Raw genomic sequence first — 20008 nt, 5'->3', positions numbered from 1 at the left:
TACTGCATAGTTAAATCCCCTTTGTCAGGAAAATTAGATCTTTTCACTGAAATGACAAAGGAGTCACATACTTCGCATGCAATTCCTTTGCAATTAACTTAAGCGTGGGTTTAGCCGTGTTCAAATTACAGGGGAGCATCTGGTCAGTCTTCCAAAGCCTGGAACTTTTCCTCATTCCTACATGTCCCCTATGCCCCTACTAAACTGCTTGCCTTGGAACCCCATCACCAGCTTTGCCTAAGCACTGGCCAGGTCATTATTCATTGTTATGAAATTAGATTTTTGCTCTCCAGCCTTTTCTCCATATTCAAGTTAAACACACTCTTCCTGCAGCTGTGGGACCATTATTTATTGATAGCAGAAGAATTATGTCCTGCCCCTAAAAGGCAGGAATCAATTATAATACTGTAAGTTCCCGATAGCTACGTCTTCCTCCTCAGTACTGTCATGTATCACACCAAGACATCTTGATTCAAGGTGAAACCATCTCCTAAATATTTTCCAATAGCTTTTCGCTGGTACATTTACTTATCTGGCACCTACAGCTGCATTTCTGCAGGCGATAGGGTCATGGGTTGTTGTGCGGCTCCAGCGTTTGGCAAGTGGTCAGGGGTGAGGAAGGGAAACGAAGCCCACCAATACTGGAACCAGGGCTGGTGGTCCCAGGCTATGGGCAGGAGGCCTCAGACCCAACGCTGAAAAAACATTGTGGTGCTGCTGTTCCCCATGGCAGTTCTGCTGGCCCAGTGCACCTGGAGCCCCTGCCCCAGACTGAGTCCTGTGCCTGCACCCCTCTGAGAGAGAGTAAATAACATGAATTGTGCTTCAGGATCCCCATCCTATCATACCCAGGTTCTTACACCAGCTCCTTTCCGTTGCTGAAGAGGCTGACCAGCCTCAGTGTTTGCTGCAGAGATGAGGAAAACAGCACCAGGGAAAGGGGAAGATGATGAAGGAGAGGAGGAAGAAGGAGCTCCAGCCTCGTTAAACCATTGAGGTAAGAGGATTAATCAGCAGAGGTGCTTTGCTTGGCAGGTTTGAGATGGAGGATGCATGCCCTTGGTCCCCAAACCCCTTTAAGCTGCCCCAGCATCGTTTTTGGCTGCCGCTGAACCGAACCTTACCAGCACCAGCACGCATCCGTCTGCAGATGGCAACAGCTCCCCGGCCTCAGCAGCAAAACCAGCGGCTCCTTGGGGAGGAAAAGGGCTCATTTCCTAGAATAAACAAACAAATAAATAAATAAATGTTTCATTGCGGGGATGAGAGCGTCACAGAGGAGGCAGCACTCACCTAATAACATCCTAATGGTAGAAAAGGGCTCACTGGAAAGCTCCTGAGCTCCTCCTTCGTTGCACAGACAGTTCCCAACACGTTATCTTGTAAAGCAGAAATATGTGAGATTTGTAGATACAGTTTTTATTCAATTTCCAGCACTTAATTTTCTATTACAGAAGCTTCTCTGGCCACATCCCGTACCCTGTGCATCAGACATACAGACACAACCCCATACATGCCCTAGCATATGACAAATCAATCTCACACTTGCTTCAGGCAGCTTTATTAATATTTTAATTAAATTATTATTTATTTAATTAAAAATATTTAAGTTAAAAAGCACAGTTCCCGGTGATGTGACTCTCAAAGGGCTGTGGCACTGCGTCACTCCAGCACTACTGCTGATGTGGGCTTGTGTCTTTGCTCCATCTCCCAGTGAAGCAGATGCTGACTGGTACTTCCCACTTGGAAATAAACCCAGTTGCTTTAAGAGGCTTTTTTGCTACTTTTGATATTTGGAATTTGATTTTTGCTGAAATGAAAGGCTGCTCCTTGCAGTGAAAGCATACAAGAAAGGAGGACTTTGAGCCAGGAAAGGAGAGGAAGGAACTTGCTGGATGCAGCAGAAAGGACAGACAAAACCTCTGGTTGAGGGTCGAGGGAGACGGGAAGCATGGTTGAAAGGAAGGTCAGCTGAGCACACAAGGGAAACGAAAAGAGGAGAAATGGAGTTTTAGCCTCAGACATGCATCAGCCTGTTCAGTAAAATAGGTACAAAGGAGCATCAAAATATTTGGGAAGTTGGTGGCCAGAAAGTCAGTGTTTCTCCTCGAAATGACATCCAGGGACCGCCAGGAGAGGTCACACATCACAGCCACAGCAAATATTCCTGGATTTTAGCTAAAAAAAATACAACCGTCATCACCAGGGGACGGATCCCAACGCCTCCATCTGCATCCTGCTTTTTTTCTGATTTCATAATTGCATACAGGCCTTTGTATAATATACAGGCATTCGCTGGTTTTCATTTCCACTAACTTCTCTGCAGACAGCTTTTGTCTGGAAGCTGTTAATGAAAACATCACACATATATAAGCATTTGTGACATTGTGCCATCACTTGGAGAAGTAATTACAAACAGCCATCTTCTTCGAACTGAAAAGGCCAGAAATATGTTACTGGACTTCCTACTACACAGAAATTGGTGAACACCTGTGTCTCATAATTATGTCACCTGTATTTACTGGATATTCATTGTATTTACTCCATTCTGCTCCACTTCATGTCCTCATCCTGGATCCCCAAAAGATGATGAAAATTGCAGGATGCCTCATGCCTTCATTTGCACTGAAGCACTTGCTGAGATGCCGTGCGTGTCACAGGGAGGGATGGGGATGCTCTAGGCTCAGACTCACACATTTTGAATCTCTTGTTTTGTCATATTTAACTTGCAAAAAGCCCCACTGATAGATGGGCAGTGCACATGAACTGTGCGCTTTGAGCTTTCCATCTCCTTTGAAAAATAACTATTTGAGGGTGGTGCATGAAAATCTCCATATCTCAAATACTCCAGTGCTCCTGAGTACTCTCTTCTCCTCTACCACTAAATTACCGTGCAGCTTATTTTGTTAAAAATGATATCATTTCCATTTAATTGTCAGAAACACTTTAAATTGCTCATATTTGAGAATGTTGCCCAGTGTGGTCAGAATTAAGAGCTTTCCATGTGCCATCACCTGAGCAGGTGACAATTCAGGTCTCAGTGCTGTAAAACTGTTGTCACGGCAGGAATCCAAAACGAGTGGCTTTGCTAAGTGAGGACCAGGCCTACAAAGCAGGGTCAGAAAATCCTCTTCCTCCACACCAAAATAATTAGAATTATTCCAGGCTGTGTTGAGGCCATCAAACACATTTTATGCTAAACTCTATTTCTCACTGAAAATCTTGGTTTTTACATCAGTTTGTGTCCATTTATGAAAAAGTAGATGTGTGGTGCTGTCTGAGGGCAAGATGATGTGGGAGCATGTTCACTGCCTGTTCCCAGGGCCAGTTTTCCACCCCAAAACCTTGGCAGGAAAACCTGGAATACAAATAATTCACCTGTTTATATTTTCTTAAACCACAACCCAAACCAGAAATAGAACAGGAAGCCCTTGGGAATTCCCTGAGCCTGTCCCACACTAACAGGGCCTCAGCTGGCCAGCTGCTGGGCACAACAATAGTTTGAGCTGCCTTGGAAATCCTATACTCATATAATATCAGAAGAGTTTGGGTTGGAAGGGACCTTAAAGCTCATCCAGTTTCAACCCCCCTGCCACAGGCAAGGACACCTTCCACTAGACCAGGTTGCTCAAAGCCCCGGCCAGACTGGCCTTGAACACTGCCAGGGATGGGGATGTTTTGACAGATGAGAACCAGGGTTATCAATGCCATACTGGCATTGTCCATACTGGTGAGGCACCCATTAGCACCACCAAGCAAAACAGCACTGAAAGGTGTTAGGAATTTAGCAGTACTACCAGTTATATAGCAAATCAATAGGAGAGACTTCAAATAATGGTTCTAAAAAGGCAATGAGTGAATTATACAGCAAATAGATGGGGAGAAGTCAGTGCCTGTAATACACTAAAATATGTGTTTCCATTTAAAACATTGGCTTTAGTGGTAAGTGTCAGGCTTTGCAAAAGGCATTGTGGCACCTATGGCAATGGCAATCCTTTTCCTATGCCAGCAGATTTAGACATTTGGCTCAGCAGCACGAGGGAGTAACCACCAGCAGATGGGGATACAGTAAATTCACACAGTTGTTCTGCATGGCACTAATGGGGGGATCAGAAAAGGCAGTGATGCAGCCTTCCAGTGGAGGACAAGTTGCAGCAAGAGCCAGAGCAGTAGTGCCAGGCTGATGATGGCAGGGATGGGACATCCCCTCTCCCGGATGGTCCTCCATGCACAGGGACATCCTTCTGACCTGTTTGGTAGATGGGAGGACCCCACTGACCACAGAGGGTATGACTAGTAGATGCTATCACATAGAGGCTGACAAGGTGCACCTGGACCCACAGCTCCAGACAGTAGAGAGTAGGTTGACACTAGAGACGGTAAAAACCACCCCAGACTTTTATCCATAGCAACCCAACTGCTTCTGAGTTTAACATACTTGTGCTGATTTATTATTCTGGAAGAAATGAAAGAAGAAAAAGAAATCTAACTCAGTCCTCGGAGAATTATCGATCAATGTAATCTCTTCGGTGTCAGTTATCTCTGGTGTTTCTTCACAGAGGCGCCAGTACCCACAGCCCTGGGCTCCACCAGGAGTCACTCCAGCTGTTTTTACTTCTTTTGTTTGTTTGTTTTGGTTAATTTATGTGGAACAGGGGAGACCAAAGCCATTGCCCACACCCAGCCCTGCTCTGCAGCCCCTGCTCCATCCATGCCTGGGCTCAGCATCCCACACACTCTTCCCTTCCTGTGCTCCCTAACCTTGGTAAGGCTGAGCTGCACAGCAGTAACCTCAGTACACAGCATGGAGGGGTTTTCTTCTCTCAACAGCAAAACCATGATACATTTTCCACATTTTTATCCTGACTTTCAGAAGTTAAACATCAGCACACTCAAATGCAACCTGGCTAATAAACCCAGTCTGCACAGAAAGCCAGGGCTGGCTCTGCAGTGGGGAGGATGCAGCAGATCTGCTATTTCAGCTTGACAGGACCCACGCACCACATTTCCCAACTCTGGATATTTGCTCTTTCACATCCAGACCCACCAGTATGTGGGCTGCAAAAAAGGCACCCACTGAAGCCCAGCTGCATGGTGACCAGCAGGACCCTGCAGGCCTGAGAAGTGGATGCAGGGAGGATTACTGGAGCCTTTCCTCTTTGTTGTGCCACCTCCGAGGCCAACAGAGTTATTTCCAGCGCATAAATGCTGCAGTTAAAAATAGCAGGGTCAAACCTCCCACATTTCTTCATCCTTTTCCCTTGGCTGCTACCCCCACACTGCTCCCCTCATCCTCAGCATCTTCATACCTCACTGTTTTGCTTTTCCTAAGAGATGCTCACAGGGCTGCATTGCCTCATGTGGGCAGCACTGGCAGGATGCTACCCTGATGAGCACACAGCCCCTCATCTGTCCCACTGCTATTGCACACCCACCCCTGGCAAAACAGCTGTCAGCTTTTGTTCTTTTTATTTAATTTTTAACAACCTACTGATCTGCTGATCAGGCAATGCCCCGATCAGCCTTGTTTGGAGTGGCTGTTGGATTTACCCCCAGCAAAAACCCTCTGGATGCAACGTGTTGCCTGTGCACAAGGTCTCTGAGGAGTCTGGGCAACAGCTGACAAAACTGGAGAGGTAAGTGTTTAATTTAGTAAAAGCACAACATCTTCAGACAGAGGGGAAGACAGAAGGGAAGGGTAGAGGGCCTTCAGCAGGCCAGTGCTCCCTCCCCACCCCCTGGGGCATTGCCTCAATCTTAATGACCCCTACATCCTCCGTGGCAGTGGGTTACACAAAAATGGGGGCTGCCTAAAATTCCAGTGTGGGATGGCAGAAAAGCAGCCAGAATGCAGCCTGGGTGACCCTGCTCAGGATGCAGGAGCTGATGGAGGTGAGGAAGATCCCTGTGCATCCCTGGGGTGTGGGGTGAGCACCCCTGGCTGCACCCCAGTTGCAAGCAGACAGACATTATTTCACCTCCTGATGCTCGGGGTGAACTTGGGATGAGCAAAGGCAGCCGGCAAGGGCCTGGCCACCTGGGAGCCGCTCCTTCGTGCGCCTTCTGACTCATGCGATTTGTGTGGGTGGCAGAAAAACCGCTCCGAGAGAAAAAGGAATGGGAAAGAATCCGTTGCTATATTTAACCACAAATAATAGGAAGAGGCTGAGCTTTCGGGCTAAGTTGTAAATATCAGTGAGATGAAATCATCTCAGAAATTCATGACTGGATCATGGCAGCCTCCTGAGGAACTGCATGACTAACGTGGAGCGTGGCTTGGAAAAATGTTGCCCCCTGTAAAAAAAGAGATTTAAGAAATAGTTTTCTGGTTATTCCAGACCACTGCAGTGATCCTTCCAACTGTGACAAATTGTTCCTTATTGCCTTTTGGTTGTTACTGGTTTTTAATACATTTCAGCATTTATGTGTTCAGCTGCTCATATATCCAGTCGCCACACTCTGGCAGCCACCGGCCAGTCTCCCAGAAGCCTTACTGCCATCAGGGGGCTTGAAATTAAGTGTGTGCTTAAGGATGATGCTGGATCAAAGTTAAAATCCTGGAATCGTATTTAGAAAGTAATATAATTCTATTCAGAAGGAAAAGTGGATCAAATCATCCTCATTACGTGAGCATTATATGAAGAGATGCTCATTATTTGTAGCACTAAAAGCCTCAGCCAAAACTCACTGCATGAATGGGAGCCTTTCCACAGAGTCAAAGGTTTCAAGTCCTAATTGAAAGGAATTATTGCAAGGGCAGAAGTAGTACAATTCAGTCTTTCTTATGTTTATTTTTAGTAGAAGGAATAAAATAGGATATGTTAATTGTGGCAGGCTGGGAAACCTGACAACACACTTGATACCAATATCACTGTCCTGCAATATTGCCACCTTTTGTTTAATTGGAAAAATACATTTCATTTTGGGAGAACAACCAAACTTGTTAAAAGAAGAACTGACCTAGCCTGGAAAGGCATCAGAGTCATGCAGGAGTGTTTCAGCCTCTCTCACTCACTTTCTCTGTTTCTCAGTAGTCTAACAGCAAATATTTGCTGGCAGTAGAGATTTCTGAGCTGTGAGGCAATGCCTTTATATATATATATATATATATACACACACAGACAGACATGCAGAGTCATCATCTTGGTTTTTAAGCCTTATTGCAGCTGCAGATGCGCTTGAAAAATGTGAAGCCACAGATCTCAGTTGCATGTGTTTAACTCAAGCGGTGTAGAACTTGCCCTGAGCGGTGCTCTGAAATTGCTGCCCATGGGCCTTTGTATGAGCTTCTTTAGCAGTTGCTACAGAAATGGTAAGTACATGCTCTTGATTTCAGCAGACTGCTGTGAAGACAGCCAGAGGGATGGTGTGACCACTGCTGGTGCCCCACCTACCGCATCACCACCCCGCACCCTGAAACACCACCCTCACGATTTAGGGACCAGGGAGAGGAATACTTACAGAAGGGCCGTAACAGGAACCAAAACGCAACATGAAGCCTTTGCACATCCTCTAACACAGCAGTAATTTGTTCCATAATTCTTATAAAAGCCTCAACTATTGCAAGGTTTGGGTCTACTAGATATTATAATGTTATTGAAGCTGCGGGGGCTGAGCTTCTTTCTATCTACAGTCCAGATTGCCATCCAAAACCATGCTTCCCTCCATCAATCCATGGGATTATTCCTGCTACCAGAGGCTGCTCACCATATGTAAGGCTTTCAGAGTCTTGCCCAGAAAGACAAACCTCACTTTGTTATGTTTTTTCCACTTAGTTTTCCCATATTTGGGAGAAAACATATAAGAGAAAAGGAAATGCAGATGGGAAGCATCATTCTACAAAAAGCATTTCAAGTAGCAGGCTCCTGTGAAGGCAAGTTCAAAGTTACAGAACTGCTAATGGTCCCAGGGACAATCGCATGCACTACAAAATAACTCTTTTGCCAGGTCAGCTCCTTGGCACCATTTGAAAGATCTGGAAGTCAAATATTTAATGACCTTCTGCCCCAATAGAATCAATGTATTTCTGCAGGATCAATGATTGTGCATCCCCTGCAAAACTGGAGAAAATCAACTTTTATAGCTCTTTACCAGAAACGACCCGGTGGCCCCACAGTTTACCCAAGACGCCGGGCAGCCACCAAGCTTAAAACTAAAAATCTTAAAAGTAAAAAGAGCAGATTTTGGGGATGGGACAGGAACAATGGATGCAGCCATTAACGATGATTTATTCATGGTCAGTGACTCCCAGTGCTGCCCTGGTGCTCTGTTGTGCTTGGAGGACAGAATAAAGCTCCTCACAGGCCTGGGAATGACCAGAAGCAGACCAGGCTGCCATGAAGATCCACATCAGTATCCAGAGGAGAAGGAGGAAGCATGAAATAGGAGAGCATTTTGGATGGGCAAGATTGTCCCATCTTCACCTGTGTTTGGGCTGGCTGCATGGGGAGAAATGCTTCTCCTTTACACATATTGTGCTTTAGCATTTACAAATAAATAAATGAAATATTTGTATATATACTTATATATAACATATATGTAAAATAAAAGGAAATTCATGCAGTTCTCACAACCAAACTTATGCCATCTTTTCTTTCTGGGAAACTAATAGCTGTGACAATGTGTCCTGGCTTTTCAGCTCTCCAACTTTGGGTAGTTACCCAGAAAACTGTTTCTGTGCTTCCTCCATTGCCCATGGGGCTTTATTCCCCTCACCATTGCCCTTTCAGCTGTAGACAAGTGCTTGAGGCTGCACCTGGCTTTGGCACAGGGACACAATGGGGCTTGGAAAACCATGATGCAGAGAGGGGTGGAGGGGAGCATGGAGGTGCTGTGCCACAGTGCCTGGGCCTGGTTTGTAGGTCTCACTCCCAAGCACAGTAACCAGTGTCTTACTTGGGGGTTTTGATATCTAAATAGGCCACAGTTGCAGGTAAGTGATAATAGCACACTGTGGATGTGCAATTAAAGAAAAATTGTATGTTATAGCAACCTTACAATTTTCAAGACTTCTGACAAACGTCTGGGCCATCTCACCCATAACTTCATTTCTTTTTCATCTTGAACTGCCTACGAGTGATGCTGCTGCTAACAGAAACAATGCTTTGCTTTACTATTACACTCCCATCCCTGTCAAAAACACTTTCAGGATGACACACCAGCCTGGCATTCAGAGTCATATGGAAAAAAGGCAACTCCATTTGGATCTAACCAGAAGAAACTTCTTAGAGCACATGGGGACTCCTTTGGCACACAGGGCTGCTTGCCACACTTTAGTAGCTGATGGCATTGTTTGCCAGAAGCTTTCAGAGGTATGGATTAGTATGAAGGTTCAAACTGTTGAATTGCAGCTTTAATATAAATACAATTTATAAATATAAATGTAATTAACTGGTTGTATGCTTGTTTATGACAATTACAAGGTGAATGAAGAGGTTTAAAACCCAGCGTCTCCCAGCTGCCTTGATGTGTCAAGCCTGAGCATCAGCTCTGAAACACTTGTTCCTGACAACAGGCAGAAAGCTGCCTTTGCAACAGACTGCACTGGGGGGGAACCCTGGCATATCACCACACCACCAGCACAGCCCAGCCCACAGCCTCTTCCCTCAGATGTGGCAAATCACCACATCTGGCCCCACACTCAGCACATCTCACAGAAGCCTCTGCTGCCTCCATCCTTGTCTCAAGTGAGTCAGTAAACTTCTCAAGCTCCCCAGCTGGACCATCACCTGCAGGTCGATGCTTACTACCCTGTGTCGAAGTCCTGCATGTGGAGGAGCAGAGGCGAGGTCACCCCACAGGTGCTGAGCAGGGGGGCTGCTGCATCCCAGTTTTCACTGCCTCAGTGTTGCTGCTGCTTCCCCAGCAAGGCCAGCTCAGTGATTCAGCTCCCTGCCTGGTGCCAGGGCTACTGGGCATCCCAGAGTGGCTGCAGCCCTCATTCACTTTCTCTCACCATTTACCATCCCAGGGAGCTAAAAACCAGTCCCCCACACCATGCTGACTCACAGCAGAGCAGCCACACTTCCAAAAATCCCCTTTCCTTCATCTCCACTTAGCAGCTGCAGCTGCCTATAGCTTCATTACTCACATAGGTGACACCAGTTACTCTTGATGGAACCAATCACCCCTGCCTGCCCACTATCCTCACACAGCTGGGCAGAGGACGCTGTCCATATGTTTCCAAAAGCCGAACCAGCAGCTGACACAGCTCCACTGATGCACCATCCCAATTCTCCCAAACCCAATTCTTTCTTCTTCCTATTGTAGCTCCCTTTTCCCTCTGGCCCCAGTTTTCCTCATCTGATGGGGCACAGAACCGATCCTCAGCCACCTCTGCAGGCTGAGCAACAAAGCCCGGCGCATGCTGGAGTGCCAGCCAAAACATTCACTTCAATGATCTATCAACAGGCTTTAATATTTCATAGTGCTCCAATTGCAGAGTAACAGCTTATCAGAAATGTTTAAATGCTGTGCTTTCCTGATGGATAGGTAGGCTTTGCCAGGCACTCTGCTATTTATTCACTATCTTGTTTGCCTTTAAAAAAATCTCATCAGTTGTTATCAAGAGCCTGGAGTGAATGTGGGCCCAGGCATGGCAGGGAGCTGCTGCTGGAGCTGTGCTCGGCATCCCCCATCCTGCTGGCTGCAGGCCAGGATGCATCTCAGAGGCAAAGGGCCAAGGTCCCTACAGGCAGCCCCTTATGTGGAGCAGCAGAGCTGGCACTGTCTGGGCAGGCTGGTCCTAAAGCACCTGGGGCTGGAGCTGCGCTACTCTGTCACTGTCCTCTTGCCTTGGCACCGTGACTAAAGCTCACCTTTCCCATGATTCCCAGCTCCCAGGTTCAGGGACAAATGCCCATAAAGTGAGGAAGCAGAAGCATATGCAGACTAAACCCCTGAAGACACAGAAAGAAACCGTGGTTTCTCATTGTTTGCCAGAAGCCCAGCACCATTACCCCCTCCTTCCTTTCAGATTATTTTTATGCAACTCTGCTCAATGCTGTATCACTTCCGAGAATGTTTTCTGCCCATCTTTGGTCCTGAGCATCATAAAATCCATAATAGGTATGATAGGCATGAATTACCAAAATGTAGGGACAACAGTAGGAGTATTGCTTGCAAATATCATCAACAAAATCATTGCAGCTCAAGAAAACAGGACAAAGAAAACAAATACATTACACGTGAGAGTCATGTAGGTGGGTTAGCTGCTGTGTATCAGATTTGGCATGATCACCTTAGAGGAAACCAAGCAGAAAAGTACTGGTCACTTTTTGCCATGTTTCATATTAGTAAGTTTTTCCATGACTGGAATAGACCTTCCTTTTCTCTCCTGAGGAGTTTTGCAATTGAGCTGAGAGTAATCAGCAAACAACACAGCCAAGGGGCTGCGGTTATGCGGGCTGAACAAAGTGATGGATTGGGTCCCCAGAAGTGTGGGCAATGGTCACCACTGGGTGAAACGGGGACCCCCTTGCCTTGCCAACAGGTGAATAGCTGTGAAACCTTAATGGTAGTGATAAAAACCAACGGAAAGGAAGAGTGAGGAGCTCACTCTCATCTGTGCCTTCTTTGCAGAGGCACCAGAGAGACAGCCCATCGCTGCCTGCTCTGACACTGCAGTTGTCCATTTTAAATGGCATGCATCTTGCAGGTCCCCTCCCACGGGTCACTAAGGGCTCTGGTACTACTTATTTTCATGTCCCTGGATGCTGCTTACCCCTGCATCCTCAGGTGTAACTCACTCTCATGTTCTTTGGTACCACTCATCCCTGTGTCCTCAAGTACTGCTCATCCCTGCATCCTTGGGTTTATCCCACATCCTCGGGTATTGCTCATCCTCATGTCTTCAAGCACAGATTATCCCCAGCCAGGGATCCTGCCACCAGTCGGGGTAGGTAAGTTTTGGCTCAGTGGTAAATTCTGGGGCACTTTTAGCTCGAGGCTCAGGTGGTAGGGGCGCCCCTTTGGTGACCCCTCTGGGGGGTGTGGGGCTGCAGGGTCCCACGCCTCCGCGGCGCAGAGGCCGAGCCTGGCCCCTGCCCCGTCCCGCACCGCTGCTGCAGCATTAGCCCGTGAACCGCCGCCAAATGGCCCTATCAATTTTTCATCAGGGCTAAAACCCGGCCCTGCGCGCATAAAACGCGGCGCTGCCGCCGGGCGGGACGCGGGGTGTCAGCCCGCACCCGCGGGGAGCGCCGCCGGCTCCGCGGAAGGTGCGCGCCGCGACTGGACACGGGTTGCGCGGGGCGCGGAGGATGGCGGGCGGGCGGGCGACGGTGCAGTGCGGACGGGATGGCTGCGGCGGGGCCGGGGCAGGGCTGGCGGCGGGGCACGCATGGCTTCCGCAGGCGCGGTGGCTGGCGCGGAGGCTGGCGGCGCTGCTCGTTCTCCTGGCACTAGTGGCCGCCGGTTGCGTCCTCCGCCACCGCGCCTGCCCCGCGCCCCGCCGCCGTCCCCCGCCCGCCCGCCGCCGCCCCCCGCTCGGCCCCGGGCCCTGCCCCGCCGCCCCTCCGGACGCGCTGCCGGACGCGGGGGTTCCCACCGCCCGGCCGGTGCTGGAGCTGCCTCCGCTGCCCCGCTACGAGCAGGTGAAGCACCTGCCCAGCTACGAGGAGGCGCAGCGCTGCCCTTGCCGACCCCTCGGGGCCGGGGATGGGGTCGGGGCCGGGGGGTGCTGCGGCTGAGCTCCCGGCCCCCTGAGGACCCGCGGACCGGACGCCGAGCAGAGGGACACGGAGGTCCCCGCGGGACGGAATGCTAGCGCCAGTGGGGGACGGTCAGCGGTCGGTCCCCAGAGGAGATGCGGATCCAGACACGGCTGTCTCCGGGAGGGATGCAGTGGCGTTCCACGGAGAGACACTGTGGACTCTCGGGGAGACGACATCTCTTTGGAAGGTTGTCCATCACAGTAGGGTCCACGGCAGGATGACGTGCTGGCCACCGGGCTTTGCAGAAGGGACATACAGAGGTTCCAGGGGGACAGCCTGCAGGATGATAAGGCCCATGGAGGGATGTGGGAAGTGGATACTGGTGTAACCAGTGGGACAGCCTGCAAAACCCCAGGGCTCCCCCGAGGGACACACCACAGTCCTGGAGGGAACTGCAACCCTGGGAGCAACTCCTGCTCACCTCCCCAGGAGTGTAGGCTGGGCAGCATGGTGGCCAAAAATCACTGCTTCTGGTCAAAAAGAAGGATAAGTCATTAAGTCATACAGGAGGAAGCTGACTTGGGGACACTGCCTCCAGTAAGAGGACATCACTTCCACAATGACATCACCTTTGGTACAATGACATGTTCTTTGTGGGGTGAAGGAAACTACTGCAGTTCAGTAAGAACTGAACAGTTCAGCTCCCCTCACCAGGAACGTGCTATGGGCTTGTGTGTGATGGGAACGCCGGGTTTGCTCATCTATGGAAGCAGCAGGAGACCATGCATGGGCAGCAGGGTCTGCATGGACACAACTGCATGATATTGGCCTGACAGGGCAATCCCCACACCCATGGGTGGAGGGGTACGTGCAAGCATGGGGAAAAGCAAGATCAGCCTTTCCCCTTTGGCATCATGTGGTGGTTGTACGTAGTCTTGCCTTTGTCAGCAAGGCAAATGAGGGAGGGCAACCTCCAAAGCTTGCTAATAAAATATTAGCACCTCCTGATGCTATGCTTTTTATTTCGCTGAGGTGACCTGGGATCACTTCTGCTGTAAGGGAAATGACTGGCCCAACCCAGCACATGCCACACCAGGCCTCGGTGCTGACTGCTGCCAGGTCTCCTGCCCCAAACCCTCCAAGAAACCCGTTACCTCACTCCAAAAAACAGCTGCCTTACTATGTGGGTCCAAACTAAAGAGCTCCCAACAAGAGCAAGAGTGAGATAGCCCTGCTCCCCTAGCAGGCAAGGCTGGTAAATCATTTAGGGGCAAGAGATCCATTTGTCACTTTGCAGAACCGGGGCTTTGTATATATGTCAGATACAGATACGGCTGTAGCTATTGATGTTTGCATCTGAATTTTGAAATATTTCTTGGTGTGGCTTCTAAACATTTCTACAACACAGATAAAATTGCTAAGACAGAAAGATGTTCTCAGATGCTGTATAAAATCTTTGTATCTGGTTGAAGTGGCAGCCGTGTTCTTACTGAAATGAAGATGATTCCCTTTTTATATAGTGCAGGCAATAGAGGCAGTCAAAGGAGGAGGAAGAGGAGGAGGAGGGCCTGAGACGGTTGTAACTCAGAGAATCCAGACCCAATCCTGCCACACTTTCCTATCTGAAGCTTCTTGGGTTATGTTGACATGGGAGCGGTGCTGCATGCAACAAGGGAACCAATATTAGGATCTTTATAAAAACCAGCATCTGATGGGAAGATTGTTCTTCAATGAAATATGCCACATCATGGGGTAATTCTGTATCTTAAATAGCAACATAGAAAAGAAGGACTCACTGCTGTATAGTTCTACTTTAATATTGCATTATTACTATTTTGCCCTCCTTGGGCACAGCTGTCCTCCATCTTTTCCCCAGCGAGGAGTTTGTGGAGGGACCAGGGAGAAGGAAAAGTTCATTTACACATGGAAAGGACAAGGAAGACTCATCTCTCCATGGTTCACTTCTGATCAACTCTTAAGCGGTCTGAACAAAGAAAACTTGGAAAAAGTGTGTGTTTTCTGTGGGACATTCACTGCCAGAATATACTTTGGGCAGATGCAGCAGAAAAAGCAACTTTCGGGACTGAAATATGATTTTGAATAGATAAATCAATAGTTTTTCCTCAACCGCCTTTTTCTGTGCCAAAATACTTGGGTCTAGGTGAACATTCTGAGAAAGAAAGATTATGCTTAAAATATGGGCCAGTTTGGTGCTATGCCCGTACTGGGGAATGGCTAACACAGTTTCTAAGAAGTCCAGCTGTCAATGAAAAATGTCTTAAATAGAAATAAAAACAAAGCATTATCATCTTTGGCCCATAACACACCAGTCCCTGTGGTCATGCCCAAGTAAGTGGACACCAAAGACTCACCCCTGTATTAAATTACTCAAGGTCAAGTCTGAAGCAGTTCCATGGAGAGGTTTGAATAGCCTGTGCTCATGTCTATCTGCACACAGTAGTCCTGTCAAAGTGCTGGGTGCTTTTACTGGAAAACTTTACATTAGCAAGGCAAATAATAAACACCAACAAAGGGCAGAAGTCATCTTGATCCTCACCAATACCACTGTTGAATTAGCTGGGAGTATCTAACTTAGTCCTTAGTTATCCATTGATTGCTGCTTCATGCACAATTACCCAGAGCTTCACCTGAGCTCTCCCCTCGAGACTGGAACCGGTTTGTGCTCAAAGACCTCGTAAAATACCTTTCTTTTTTCCTAGCTTGAAGTTAGCACTTGGGGTGGAGCTGAGGATCTTTCACAGCACATGGAGATGTACATACGAGCCCTCTTTTCCCTTTTTTGAAGGTGTCCTGGGTTCAGCAGCAGCAGTCAGTTTTTCTCCTTCTTAGTAGCTGGTGCAGTGCTGTGGTTTTGACTTTCGGCCTGGGAACAGAGCTGATAAAGCCGATGTTTTCAGTTGCTGGTCAGAATGTTTACCCTGACCAAGGACTTTGTGAGTCTCATGCTCTGCCAGGGAGGAGGGTAAGCCGGGATGAAGCAGGGACAGGACGCCTGACCCAAACTAGCCAAAGAGGTATTCCATACCACAGCACGTCATGCCCAGGGAGGTAACTGAGAGTTACCCAGAAGGGATAACTCACTGCTGGATGGAGGCGAGGTATTGGCCAGCGAGGTGTTGTATTCTCTTCCCTTGTTATTTCCTTTATCATTATTATTATTGGTGGAAGCAGTAGTGATTTGTGTTATACTTCAGTTACTAAACCATTCCTATCTCAACCCAACTGGGAGTTACATTCTTTTGATTCTCCTTCTCATCCTTCTGGGAACAGGGGGAAGAAAAGCGGGGGAGTGAGCAAGCAAGACTGTGTGGCTGACAGAGTTTAAACCACAACAGAAGGCATATCTCAAGGTTTGATTTGAAGACTTGAAGGTTTAATCTCAAAGAAAACCTGAATGCTTCTTTAGTATAGAGATTAGATTATTTCTGAACTGCAGGATTCCAACTACCATAGTTATTTTTTTACACAAAGAAAAAAAATCTTGCAGACCCTTCACAAAAGACAGAGAAGTAATTAAATATTATAATTTTTGTTCATCCATTTAATCTAATTGTTCCAGGCATCTTGCCTAGCCCTGTGCAGAGAATGAACATATCCCCCTCTTTCCCTGGAGATATCAGACCGTCACATTTTCATATGCAGTGCTCAGTTCTCAGTAGAAACATTCACAGCAGGGCAAAGGCACTTGAATTAAAACTATCAGTTTGCATTTCAGTAGTCGAAATTCTATAGCATGGGGCAAATGTTGACTGAATTGGATCAATAAAATATACTTTGGAAATACAGATTTTTACATACAATCTATTTGCAAAAACTTTCCTTCTCCCCAACTTTCCCCCATACCATACATCGTGAAATATCAGTGCAGAGGATGCATTAGTACATCAGATTTTAGAGGGAGGCAAAGAGCTGATCCTAGGAGAAGACAGTAGCTAGACACTCAGGATAGCTCCTGGGCAGATAATTGCCGTGCTCTCTTTATATTAACACAGGGCTCAGTGCACAATCATCTGCATATCCCACTGATTGCATAAAACCACAAGTAATGTTATAGCCATTGCAATTCCAATCATATATATATTCAGATTAGCAAGTAGAACACAATTGTATTTACAGAGTCATGAAATAGAGGATATTGGAGCCGCTGAATTAATGTGACATGGGATATATCTGATGTCACAAAAATAAAGAAATGGAAGTCTCAAGATTTCTATGTTTAATATCAATCCTGAAATATAAAAAGCAATAAATTGCTTTTTCCCAATTGTCCCTCTATCTCTAGGTGATAAAATCAAGAATGACATTTGTTTTAGAAAGCTTCTAGCTTTTCCATTATTGGTTATTTATTACTTTGACTATTCTGAAGTGAATAAGGCAACTGAAAACAATACAACTTTATCAAGCCAAGTTGGCTTCCTAGGACACCATGCTGTAATGCAGATGAAATTTGTCTCTTTTTAGAGCAGCGGCAAACAGCTAAGTCCTGCTTGGGCTCTTTTGTGCTCACCAAGCAGAATTTTGCATCTTCTTCTGCAGGGATTTTCATCATTTACATACCCTCAGCTTTCAGCTTTTTAAGAAAACTAGTGGAAACCTGGTTCCGTGGGTGTTCTCGCAGGTCTTGGTGGGCAATTTTGTAACCACATGCAGTCAGCTGCAGGGTTGGTAACTTACCGGAAATGCCAAAATCCAGCATGATACAAGCTTCCAATCTGGAGGAAAAAGAGGAGGATACCAGGAGAGAAAGGTTTAGTCTCCTATGCACAGGACTCTGTGAGTCCAGCTGGATTACGCACAGTCCATGAAGGGCTGCACATGCACATGCTTTTGCCAGGACGTGGCCACAGTCATCAGCGATTTAACAGCCTGCAGTGCCTATTTTCTCCATTTTTTCCTTGCACGGTTGTTATAACTCTTTCCAAAGTATTTTTGACCTTGCCTTTGTTTCTAGCTATATCAACCCTACATATAATCAACCCTATAATCTTCTTTTCAATTGATTGTATCAATATTAATTCACAAAGTAAAACAGAACTTATGCTCTCTTGTGGTTATTAAATAGTTGGCTTTGGTTTTTTTATTGTAAATTCTTACTTCCATGGATGTGCAAGATAAAACCACAGCCAGCAGATCTAATCCCCATAGTCACAAATATAAATCAGCCAATAATTGAAATGGGGTAAAATGCCATGTATCTATTTTGCACTTAAACAGAACTTTATATGTTCTATTTAGAACAGAAATTAATATGCAGATTGGTTAATTTATATGGAAAACCACTGATTAACATCTGGAATGAAAGTAGGATGAGTCATGAGAGCTTTGGAAAAAACTATGAACAATGGAGTTCTTCACTGACCATTCATTGCAGATGTGTCAACCCCCAAAAAACGTAATTCCTGCAAGAGTAATAATTTGCAATGGTTTATTTGCCAGAGGCTTGCATGCTCCAATCACTTAATGAAAGATCAGAGAGAAGAAGTCTCCTAGTTTATTTTAATTTTTAAGAAGCAGTGTCATCACTCTATGAGTGCTTTTCTTCATGATCCATCACTAGGCAGACTACACACATTTCCAAGTATTTTTCATTTTTCCACACCTTAACATTTTATTTAAGGTTTAAAGTGGGAAGGCTGCAGCAGATATGAGCTCCTTGCAAATGGGCATTAGCTCTTCAATACCTCTTCTTAGCCCAGCAGATAGCACAGATTATCATAGAATCCTAGAATAGTTTGGGTTGGAAGGGATCTTAAAGATCATCTAGCACCAACACCCCTGCCACTGGCAATGACACCTTCCACTAGACCAGGTTGCTCAAAGCCGTGTCAAACCTGGCCTTGAACACTGCCAGGGAAGGGGCAGCCACAGCTGCTCTGGGCAACCTGTGCCAGTGCCTCATCACCCTCACTGGAAAGAATTTCTTCCTGATATCTAATGTAAATCTCCCCTCTGTCAGTTTAAAGCCATTCTCCCTTGTCCTAGTCCTACATGCCCACACAAAAAGTCCCTCTCCAGGTTTCTTGTCAGCCCCTTTAGGCACTGGGAGGCTTCTTTAAGGTATCCCTGGAGCCTTCTCTTGTCCAGACTGAGTAACCCCAGCTCTCTCAAGCCTGTCTCTATAGGAGAGGTGCTCCAGCGCTTGGGTCATCTTCATGCCCTCCTCTGGACACACTTCAGCAGATCCACATCCTTCTTGTGTTGGGGGCCCCACAGCTGCATACAGTACTGCAGGGGGGGGTCTCACGAGAGTGGAGTAGAGGGGAAGAATCACCTCCCTCAACCTGCTGGTCATGCTGCTTTTGATACAGCCCAGAAGAACCTTCTCATCTGGGAGAATCTCTATGGCATACCTGTGATTTGCTTGCCTCATGGTTAAGCTGCTTGATTAATCCTGTAAGCCTCAAAAGCTTGTACCTGCAGGAAGGGCATCGTTCTGGCAAACTTGAGATTAACATCTTGCCAAGATGATGCCTTCTATTTTATAAATGATGGAAATTCCCCAGTTATTTTTTCTTGAAAGCTAAACTGTAAAGGAATTTATCATTTCGGTCTAGGGGCACAAACCAAACATAGTGGGCTTACATTACTTCCCAAGTAGATTTATCAGATATGCCTGAAAAATCACGTCAAGGCTGGCAGTGGGCCAGCATGAGAGCTCTGAAATTGCCTTACTGCTTGAAAAGGAGTGTATTTTACAGCTTTGAGGCATTTTCCATTGCTAAGAATCACTTTTGTCAGTGTAACATCAACTTTTTCATTCCTATTTTGCTCCTTTTGGAAGCAGAAGTACTGATGAATCACAATCCAATGGATAACAGTTCTTTCTCTAGCCCCCCAACCCTCTACCACTTTTGCCCTCAGTATTTCCATTAATTATTCAACAGAATATAATATTTTCTGAAAAAAAAAAAAAAAAAAAATAGCAAAGACTAAGTCTCCGAGGATTGCAGGACACTCTTTGTTATCTACAGTAGTGAATTTTACCTTTTAATGGAATGCAGGTGGATGGGTTTGGATAAAATCCCAGTGCTACTTGAGGCAGACCCTGTGAAGCTTCCTGCCTTTACTGCACGCACAGCTCTGTGTGAAGCCTCCCTTAAATGGCATCTATCTGGGCAATTTCTGTTAAATTCAGTGAGAGCTGCACTGCTAAATCTTGTAGCCTGCTTTGCAGACTGATTCCTTAGCATTTCAAATGCCTTCACCAACTACCCCAATTTCCAGGGGAGGCTGCATCACCAGCATTGTGACCAGCAGGTCAAGGGAGGTGACTCTGCTCCTCTACTCCACTCTCATGAGACCCCCCCCTGCAGTACTGTATGCAACTGTGGGGC

Source organism: Psittacula echo (assembly GCF_963264785.1).
Source record: "Psittacula echo genome assembly, chromosome: 7".
Taxonomy (NCBI): Eukaryota; Metazoa; Chordata; class Aves; order Psittaciformes; family Psittacidae; genus Psittacula; species Psittacula echo.
The sequence above is the reverse complement of the archived record's forward strand: the minus strand, read 5'-3'. Positions refer to the sequence as shown.